At 45.7% G+C, this 9,524-nt stretch overlaps 1 long non-coding RNA gene across 8 annotated transcripts in view; it reads right to left on the minus strand.

The window, feature by feature from the left end:
- LOC123112602 (uncharacterized) overlaps nucleotides 1-8,549 on the minus strand; it is a 13,144-nt gene extending 4,595 nt beyond the window's left edge. For 4 of the 8 annotated variants that reach the window (XR_006455611.1, XR_006455608.1, XR_006455607.1 and 1 more), the window contains exons 1-6: nucleotides 8,091-8,549; nucleotides 7,674-8,021; nucleotides 7,552-7,595; nucleotides 6,670-6,778; nucleotides 3,558-3,761; nucleotides 3,286-3,386 (exon numbers count right to left, since the gene is read on the minus strand). This is a non-coding gene — a long non-coding RNA (uncharacterized lncRNA). Of the gene's footprint in view, nucleotides 1-3,285; nucleotides 3,387-3,557; nucleotides 3,762-3,845; nucleotides 3,938-6,669; nucleotides 6,779-7,551; nucleotides 7,596-7,673; nucleotides 8,022-8,090 lie in introns of all 8 variants that reach the window. The other 4 variants (XR_006455609.1, XR_006455610.1, XR_006455605.1 and 1 more) reach the window with 4 other exon arrangements.
- Nucleotides 8,550-9,524: the final 975 nt, after the last annotated feature.

Consider the following 9,524-nt stretch of genomic DNA (forward strand, 5'->3'; position numbering starts at 1 on the left):
AGCATGTATCGCACTTGCCTCTGAGCAGATGAGACACAATGGATGAAGTTCGTAGAGGATACCTGCAAGGATGTCTTTCCACGATTCTAACAATCTTGTGCAGGCGGCGCACCATGCGCTCATTTGTTGTCGCCGACCCATGTTATGCTAGTAAGGAGGCTCGCAGGTTGTCTACGCGACACAAATCTGGGGCCTCCAAGAAGTGTATGCCCATGGAGACAGATGTTGAAGCCAACCGACGCCATATTTTGCACGGATCTGGTGCCCGCAAGAAGCGGACACCCGTGGACGCAACCATCGTCGAATCATGTCAGCTCTATTGGTTGTGCATAGGTCTAGCACCTACAAGAAACGTACCCCTATGCAGGCGGACAACTTAGAAGCCCGTCAGTTCCCTGAGCTGCACAAATCCCGTGCCTACGAGAAATGCAAGTTTGCCATCATGGCGGGATCGACTCTCCACGAGACATGGATTCGGCGCCTATGAGAAAGGCGAGCTCGTTATCATGGCAAATCGGCTCTCTCCGCTGCACAAATGTTTTGTCTGTTTCTCGCGGAAGCACGACACGACAACCGGAGTTGGTGCCGTTGAGCAGGCGAACACTTTGTGCTCGGCTTGATCCCAACACACCTAGCACAGACGAAGCGTTGAGAGAATTGGAAGCCACTGGGATCAAGCCACCAATGACCCATGCTCCACAAGGAACTGTAAGGGCACCTACTGTCGTGGCCATGCCATAAACTGCGAAATTGAGTGGCTTGTGCGAGTGCACAAAGGTTGGCATGGCACAAGAGGACGATTCGCCAAAATGGAGTCGAGGTAGTAGTTGGGATGATTTTGCGCCGATGGTCCATAGTTGATGTCGTCGCTCGGGGCAAAGTGTGGTTGTGGCATCTCGAAGGAGAAACGGCGGTCACTCCGAGGCAGCATAGTCGAAGACAATGAAACACCATTCCATCGAAACAGATCACGAGTAATGTCGTTGTTTCCCTGCATCGGCATGGCACGGCTGGCGAGGGGTCGTGAAGCTAGAAGATCTGTGCAAGGGAGACACATGTGGACGAAAGACGAAAGCGCGATGTGCCATCTCTGAAAGGACCAAGATGGGCGTAGGATGCCCTCAGAGGGCCTCAGCTACTTGTCCGTGCTCCTGCAATAGCCGAAGCATTGGTGAGGACGTAGTTGAACATATTTCCTGGCCAGGTCGAGTTCTCGGTGCCTCCAACGCTTGGTGGGTCTCCCGACCGTCTCATCTTTTCGTCTCGATTGTTTTGTTTCCCACACAGTATAAAACTACTATTAAAAACTCATTAGCTTCACAAACTCAAGAGTTTTGCTATTGTGTTACTCTTCACACCGGTCACGTGCGTAGTACCTACTCGACCGAAAGAGGTTGTTTTGCACGAGGTACGTCTTTGGACGGGAAACAAATACGCAAAGATCTAGATGTACTCTGTTACGAACTGAAATAGCGGTATTTATAGCCTCTGCTGAAGCACTATGTGAGGAACGAAATCAATTCACACATATCCAAATTAAACGACAACGCCAACATTAATGTCCTACCAATTATTCTCGTTCTAATACTTTGCCGAGCTTTAAATGCAACTATCTATTTGCAACACATCCTTATATACGTATCAATCAAATATTCCCTACTATATCTCTGTCGATTAATGAAATGATCAGCAGGATGATAAAACATAAGTACCGTATAAACCTGAAAATCATACTGGAGCAAAGCGGCAAGGCAAAGAAAGTTTCCATAAGGCTGAAGATTAAAACATGAGAACTACTCCTTGCTGCTTTGGTTTAACCCTTAGGACGATAGTTCTCATGTTTTAGTCTTCAGTCTTATGAAAACTTTTTTTTGACTTGTCGTTTTGCTCCACTATAATTCTTAGGTTTATACACTAATTATGTTATTATTTTTTTGAGTGGATCCTGATGATTGTTTCATTAGTGCACAGGGATATACTAGGAAATATTTTATTGATATCCATATATGGATGCGCTGCAATAAATAGTCGCATTTAAAACTCGCGAAAATATCATAATGAGAATAATTGGCAGTACATTACTGTTTGCGTTGTCGTATATTTGTACGTAAATAGATGACAATTAATTTGGATATGAGTATTGATTCCGTTTCTAAAATAGCACTTTAACAGAGGCTACAAATGGCCCCCAAGTCAGTTTGTAATAGAGCACCTCTAAATCTTTACGCATTTGTTTCCCGCCAAAAGACATGATCCGTGCAAAACAGCTTTCGTCGAGTAGAATATGTGCACATGACTGGTGCGAAGAATATCAGAATAGCAATACTTTTGAGTTTGTGAAGCTAACGAGTTCTTAATTGTATTTTTGTAGTGTGTGGGAAACAAAGCAATAGAGACGAGAAGATGAGACGGTCGGAAAGCCCACCAAGCATCGAAAGCACCGGGGAGAACCCGGCCCGGCGAACAAATATGTTTAGCTACCTCCTCACCAATGCTCCAGCTACTGCAGGAGCGAAGACAAGTATCCGAGTCCCTTCAAGGGCATCCTACGGCCATCTCGGTCCTTTTACAGGTACTGCGCCATCGAAGGGAACGGCATTTCAACGTCTTTGACTATGCAGCCTAAGAGCTCCGGCCATCTCTCCTTCCAGTCCCACAATCACACTCTGCGGCCCCAAACGACAACATCAATTCTAGAGCACCGGCGCAGATTCAAGCCAACTACTACCTAAACTCGGTTTTGGCGAATCGTCCTACTATATCACTCCAGCCTCTGTGCACTTGCACAAGCCAGCCATTTTCACAGTTTCTGGTACTACCGGGACAGGAGGTGCCCATACAATTCCTCGTTGAGTGTGGCGTCCTCAATGGCCCAATCCCGGTGGCTTCCAATCCTCTCAACGCTTCGTCAGTGCTAGGAGCGTCGACATCAGGCCGAACACAGAGTGCCAGTCTGCTCAACGGCATCAACTCCGCTTGTCATGGCACTCTTACACAAGAAGCAGGCAATTACAACCGAAATCCAAAAGTAAATACTCGTACTCAAAATACCTCACTAAATGAAGATTATATGGATTATAGATCACCAATTCATCATCTTTCTTAACTAAGACACGCATAGATGTATGGATTACAGATAACCAATTTATCATCTTTATTAACTAAGACAAGCATAAAGATGTCTACAAAAATAGAAAGCATAGATAAATCATGAATCTGTCACTAGTACAATATAATCATAAAAAACACATTATACAAGTGAAGATAGTTAGAAAGAATACATACCTATAATAAAGCTTTATTGACCGTGGCAAAGGCATTCTTCTCGGTATATTTTGAAATTCTTTCTTAATTTCAGCAAGATCAATTCCTTTAAATGTCCATATCTAGTCACAAGAGGAAACAAATCAATTAGGCACTAGAATAAATACAATGCACAAGTACAGAACTAAACTAGAGAACATAAGTATGTATTTGAATACTTGATCTAATACAATTTCAATCAACGGAAGTCAGCAACATAATACAAATATTTGATCTTTTTTTTGTCTGCTCACCCTCACGGCTCGCTGAGTCGCTGTTCACCACCTTGCCAGCCCATGACGGCCACGCGTCGCCGGCTGCTACCGCCCTGCCGTGCCCTAATGCCCTATTCGCTGCCGCTGCCGCCTCCACCACGCACGATCGTGATTTCATGCAGTAGCTAGGTTTGGTTGTATGCAGGGTGGCCGCACTCAATTTTAGCATCCTGGAGTTGTGGCCTGCACACATTAGTAACCAAGCCCATCAGCAAACAAACAACCAGGCCCAGCAGGAGCTACGACTCAGCTTTAGACTTTACATACATATATTTGCAGCGAACAACACCATTTAGGTATGGCGCTCGCCATAGCTCGCCAAATAGCTATGTTTGCTGACTAACTACTTGTGGCATCATCTATCAAGGCAATGCAATCCTTTTAGACATCATAGATGACTTGAATTACCTCTTTGATTAACACGCAAAAAAATCATGGTGTTAATGCTGAACAAATGTTTTTTTAGCTGAAGCAAATAAAAATGTGCAAATGGTCTTTGTAAAATCATACTGACCAGAAGCAGAAAATAAGCATGATGAATGCTTTGACTGAGCAGAATTTATCCGTAAAATCATATTCTTGTCAAGCAATTCTTATATAGGAATAATTTACAAGCGCAATAACCTTTGAATTAAAGCCAGTAAACTTCTGATAAGGTGAATTTCTTACATAGAAAGAAAAAGCCTTAGGATGCTGGGAGGTTGCTACGGCCAGAAGATCATTCACTCATTCATGTGTTAACCAAAATTATATGAAGTTTAAGATTCACCATACACATATATAAATAAAACATAATATGGTACAGAAGTCATGCAAACACAACTCTGGCAATTAAGTAAACATACATCAAATAATTTATTATTTTGAAAGTAATCAAAGACTTACAAACTTCATGCAAAGTTGCCACCAACAGAATATACGCGTTGACCAGCATGAAAACAAAATATTCATCTTCTTCGCTACTTAGCTGGCTCGGGGTTGCCACCTGCTGGACCCCCAGGTGCTATAGATGGAGTACACTGTGGCTGATTGCAAGGGCGCCCGAGCAGGCTCTTGTGGCAACTTCCTTGATCCTGGTTATCCTAATCACGCAACTTGCACCTTGGCCTTGTCCGCCACCGGTCGGCCCTGCCACACGCCATTCCTACGTTCAACGCCTCCCCGATGCATAATGTGCCACAACCTCCCAACATTCCATCATGCACAGACGGACTCAGCACCGACACATTGCACATGGTGAAACCGTTGGGCGGTCATGGCACAATATCAACTGGGAAGGTGTTCAACGCAGAGATAACAGGTGGCGTCGTCCGAGCGCCGGCGCCGGTGGCGAACAAGCCCAATGGCATCACATGAATAGGACCAGGATCGCGGAGTGCGCGGCCAGAGCCCACGCAGACACCCTCATAGGTGACCAACTCATACTACATCCATCATGTCTCCGCTCTACTCAGATGCAATGCAATATAAGCTAATCGCGCATTTGACACTGTGAGCTAACACCTAACCATATTATGTCTTCGGTGCAGTTGCTCATGGGAGGCATAGTGCTGACAAGCCCGAGCAGTCCAAATAGCGAAGAAGATGGATTTTATCGTTTTCATGATAGTTGGTGACCATTTATTATAGGCAACTTGGTATGAAGATGAATAATTCTTAGATTATTTTGAGAACAAATAAACTTTACATGTATCTTACTCATTGTTGTAGCTGTATTTGCATGTTTCTGAATTTATATTATGTTTTATTTATATCAATATGTATGGTGAATTTTAAACTCGATTTATTCGTATTGACATGAATGACGAACACGTTTTTATTGCTTTAGCAACCTCCCCACACGGTAAGGCCCACATTTTTTTAGTAAGTGATACAACTTATCCAAAGTTGACTGGCTACAATTCAAAAGTCGTATATAAGAATTTCTCAACATGAATGTGCTATTTTTAAATGAACTCTAGTTTAGTCAAACATTTATGCCTCATTATTTCCTGCTTTATGTGTCCACCTACTATTGTGTTAGCCCACTAAGCTTTTGGATATATAATCCATGCTGAGAATAGGGTTGTGTGTAACTTCACGGCCTTCACTAATTGGCGCGTGAGGACTGTCCAGGTAGTTTAACTTTCTACTTGAAGGCCAAAGCTTGAATTTATTACTCGACTAAGACAAGTCAATACTCTGAACTGAGTTTAGGTCTAATAGTAAATAACTAAATATAATAAAAAATATTACTGTTTCTGGCGCATAATTGGGTGTTGGTAATTAGCAACATTTTGGGTGTCTCTATACCATATAGACTGATTATGAATCCCATAGGTGAGTTGTAGATAGTGATGTTATTCAAGAAACTGGAGCCCAGAAAGAAAAGGCTCACAGGCACAGCAAAGGCATCCCTTCCTTATTTCTGTCACCATTCTATCTTCATTCAACCAAAGCGGGACGAGATAACTGCTTAAACTAGCACTGGCAACTACTTGAACTCTTTTGTAGCCAAAATGGATGTACTACTCCCTCCGATCCATAATAAGTGTCACAGTTTTGAACTAAGGCTGAACTAGCCTTAGTTCAAAACTGCGGTACTTATTTTGGATCGGAGGGAGTAGCTCTTTAGAAGGGGACAAAAGAAACTAAATCATATTATGATAATCTACTTGACTTGAGATGGCAAAAGGGATATATGAAACTAGCTTTTTAAAAGGGGACATATGAAACTAAATCATAGCCACTGATCATAAATACTCTAGAAAGATATGCGCAAAGAAGCGTATTTCAGACAACAGCATAAGGCTACAGCAAGCCATAGCTGTATAATAACTAGAGTAATAAGCATAGAGGTACGGTTTATAGTAGAGTACAAAGGAACCCTATATTTTCTATGCAAGTGACTAGGTTAACAAGCATAGACGGTGACTAGATTAATAAGCATAGACGTATGGTATGTAGTAGAGGTACAAAGGAACCCTACATTTTCCATGGCACACATGTGATTGCCTGATATGCTTCATACCATGAAATTTTAGACAATCCTCATGTATGGGGAACTATTGTATCCATTCTAACAATAAACAAGTCGAAAGCGACGTTGTACCTTATTCATTTGAAGCCACTGATTAATGCAGTCAAAATGGTATGAATGCTTGCAGGGAAGTGCAACCAAGGATTCACCTCCCTCAAATTCCACGCTTCAAATTCCACGCCTACCAAGAATAATTATACATTAGAAGGCCACTTTAATAATATATATTATTGGAAGGCTATGAAACTTATAAGTATTTGAATATACTGTTCTGTGTTGCAATCTTGCATATCTTTTGTGTTGTAAGTTACTGAAGGTAAGGAAGCAAGTGTATCAGCAGAGAGACCTCTACTTTCTGTACCAACTGCGTCGCCTAATGCAACTAATTCCTGAAGCCATGGCTAGAACCATTAGCACTGCATCTTGGAACTTTAGATGCAGGCCCAGGCACCAGAGGGAATAAAACAAAAAACTTGCCTCGTAAGACTACTCATCTGAATCAACCTCTTGCCATGAATCCTGTGTTTTTTCAATAATACGCTGATTTGTAAATTGTCAGTTGCTCTGTTCGAATTTGGCTGGTTTCAGTAAGCAAAAACACAATACCACAATTTGAACAAAGGCAAAGTTCGCCGTGCATTAGATGAATTGGAGGTGCATGCCACAATCCCCGGAGAAAACATGGCAGGAGGTAAATTTTACCACTTATAGCATACTATCTACATCCTAACTTGTTTTTGGCTTTGTTGCTATAATATCAGAGAATAATTTAGCTCTACCAAGGAATTATGCCACTGCTTCAATTAAAATAAACAAGTACTGCCCTGTATGTCACACGCATTAGCAAAATAAGAATTGCTGTCGGTCCAAGGTCATTTAATCAAAAGTTGAGTGCTCCCAGCTTCCAAATACACAAATTAAATCCATCCAAGACAAGGAAACATAAATCACTACCTGCGCGGTGTTTATGTGATCCTCGACATGCTCCTCCGTCCGCCCTACAAAGCAAAAGCAAACCTGCACATCAGCAACCCACGCAAAATGTTGAAATGAGCAGGAAAACAAAACATACTCACAATGCTAATACCAGCGAGGGCCATAAGCCATGTGGCAACCTTGTACTCTGCAGCGTCTAGCTCTGGCTCCACGTCCCCCACCTCCTCATCCTAATCAAACCCCTCCTCCTCGTACTCGCTCTCCTCAGAGCCTCAGAGAGCTCGCCCTCGCCTTCATCCTCGCCCTTGCCCTCACCCTGGCCTTGAGATAATCGTCCCCATCACCATCGACGCCACCCGGGTGCTCCTGGTGGTGGACGCAGAGGTGTTGCTCGAGCTCCTCCTCGTAACTCCTGGCCTCCGAGCTCCCATGATCGCTGGCCTCGCCGCCTCCGCTCATCCGCAGCATCATGTACGCCCTCTCCTGCACTGATCCAAAAGGAATGTTATATGTTAGTCGCTCCCTCAACAAAAAAAAATGGGATCTCAGTCGCGCACCTCGGAACCCTAGGGACGGAGACGGGACGGCCGGGGCTGCGAGATCTAGGCAACTTGCTTGCTCCTGGGCTCCTCATACGGGCTCCTCATCCACGCCGGTGGACCAGCACCTGGGATCGGGACCGAACGGGCCGCCAGCGCGCCTCGTCAACAACGGACCGCCGCTCCTTCCGATCCGACCCATCGGCGGTCGCGTCGACGAACTCCAGGCCGGCGCTCCGCTGCGGCAGACCGCCAGGGCGAGGTCGGCGTGGACCTGGCTGATGGCCGTGAACGGGCGCCGCGCCTCGACGTCGGTCTAGGCCGCCCCAGCGGCCCCCTCCGGAAGCGTCGGGCGGCGGGTGCTGATTCGGGCTAGGGTTGCGGTCGGCGCCGGGCCTCTCGCCGCCGCCGCTCCCTTTGAATCCTTTGGGCGCGATAGGTGCGGGAGGGAAGGGATTTGGTGTAAACTAATGACAGGCATACCTCGGCAAAAAGGGCCATCTGGGCTTGGTATTTGGGTCGTTTGTGTTGTGTGTTCGCGTTTTCTTATGAAAACCCTTCTTTCCTGGTATAAATAACATAGACTCAAAAAAAACATAGACTCGAAAAAATCCCTCAAAAAAATCCTAGTATAAATAACAGAGAAAAATATTTTAACTGGAGTATACTATAAATGTGGTGAGTTCAAAAAAAATGCTGCTTTGTGTTTCTCACTTTTACTAATACCATATCTCTACTCCTAATGTCTCAGTTGGTAGGTCGCGTTCCGGGTTTTATTTTCGTCCCACCATTTTCGTCTGGGTTTTTTTCGCTGGTTTTTTTTCGACGGTTTTCTCGTCCCTTCCCTGCACGTACCAAAAAAACAGCCAGCGAGGCTCCCCTCGATCTATGTATTCTATCCTACGATCTCTCAAAGACGCCCCAACCCCCAATACGAGCCGCCACCGAGATCCAAGACGAGCCGCCGCCGAGATACGAGTCGATCCGCCGCCACCGAGGACCGAGTGGAGCCGCCGCCGCCGCTGGCCAGGCTCTCCACGATGTGCGCGCCGGGGCGCCGCTCCCGCTCCCGAGCATAGCAGCAGCGGCGGAGCCCCGCCGCCGGCGAGCTCACTCTGGCGGAGGAGGGCGGGGGCGAGCTCGCCGTCTCCCTCGCGCTCAACAATCTCTTCTCCCACGCCGTCGCCCGCTTCACGGCCTACTTCGGCCTCATGCTCCCGCATCGACCGGCTCTTCGGTGCGGACGACGTCCATCAGGCGGCGGGCGAGATCTCCGGCCGGGATGGGCCACTGCCTCCACCATCACCGCCTCTTCGTTGCCGCCGCCGCCGACATGTGCGAGGGATGCCTATCTTCTTCAAAGAACGAGATGAATGAAGGATGCAGAGGAGACAGGCTCCATGGCGTGTTCCTGCTGTAAAGCTCTCGACCTCTCGTACAGGTACACGTTTC

This window comes from Triticum aestivum, chromosome 5B (genome assembly GCF_018294505.1).
Source record: "Triticum aestivum cultivar Chinese Spring chromosome 5B, IWGSC CS RefSeq v2.1, whole genome shotgun sequence".
Taxonomy (NCBI): Eukaryota; Viridiplantae; Streptophyta; class Magnoliopsida; order Poales; family Poaceae; genus Triticum; species Triticum aestivum.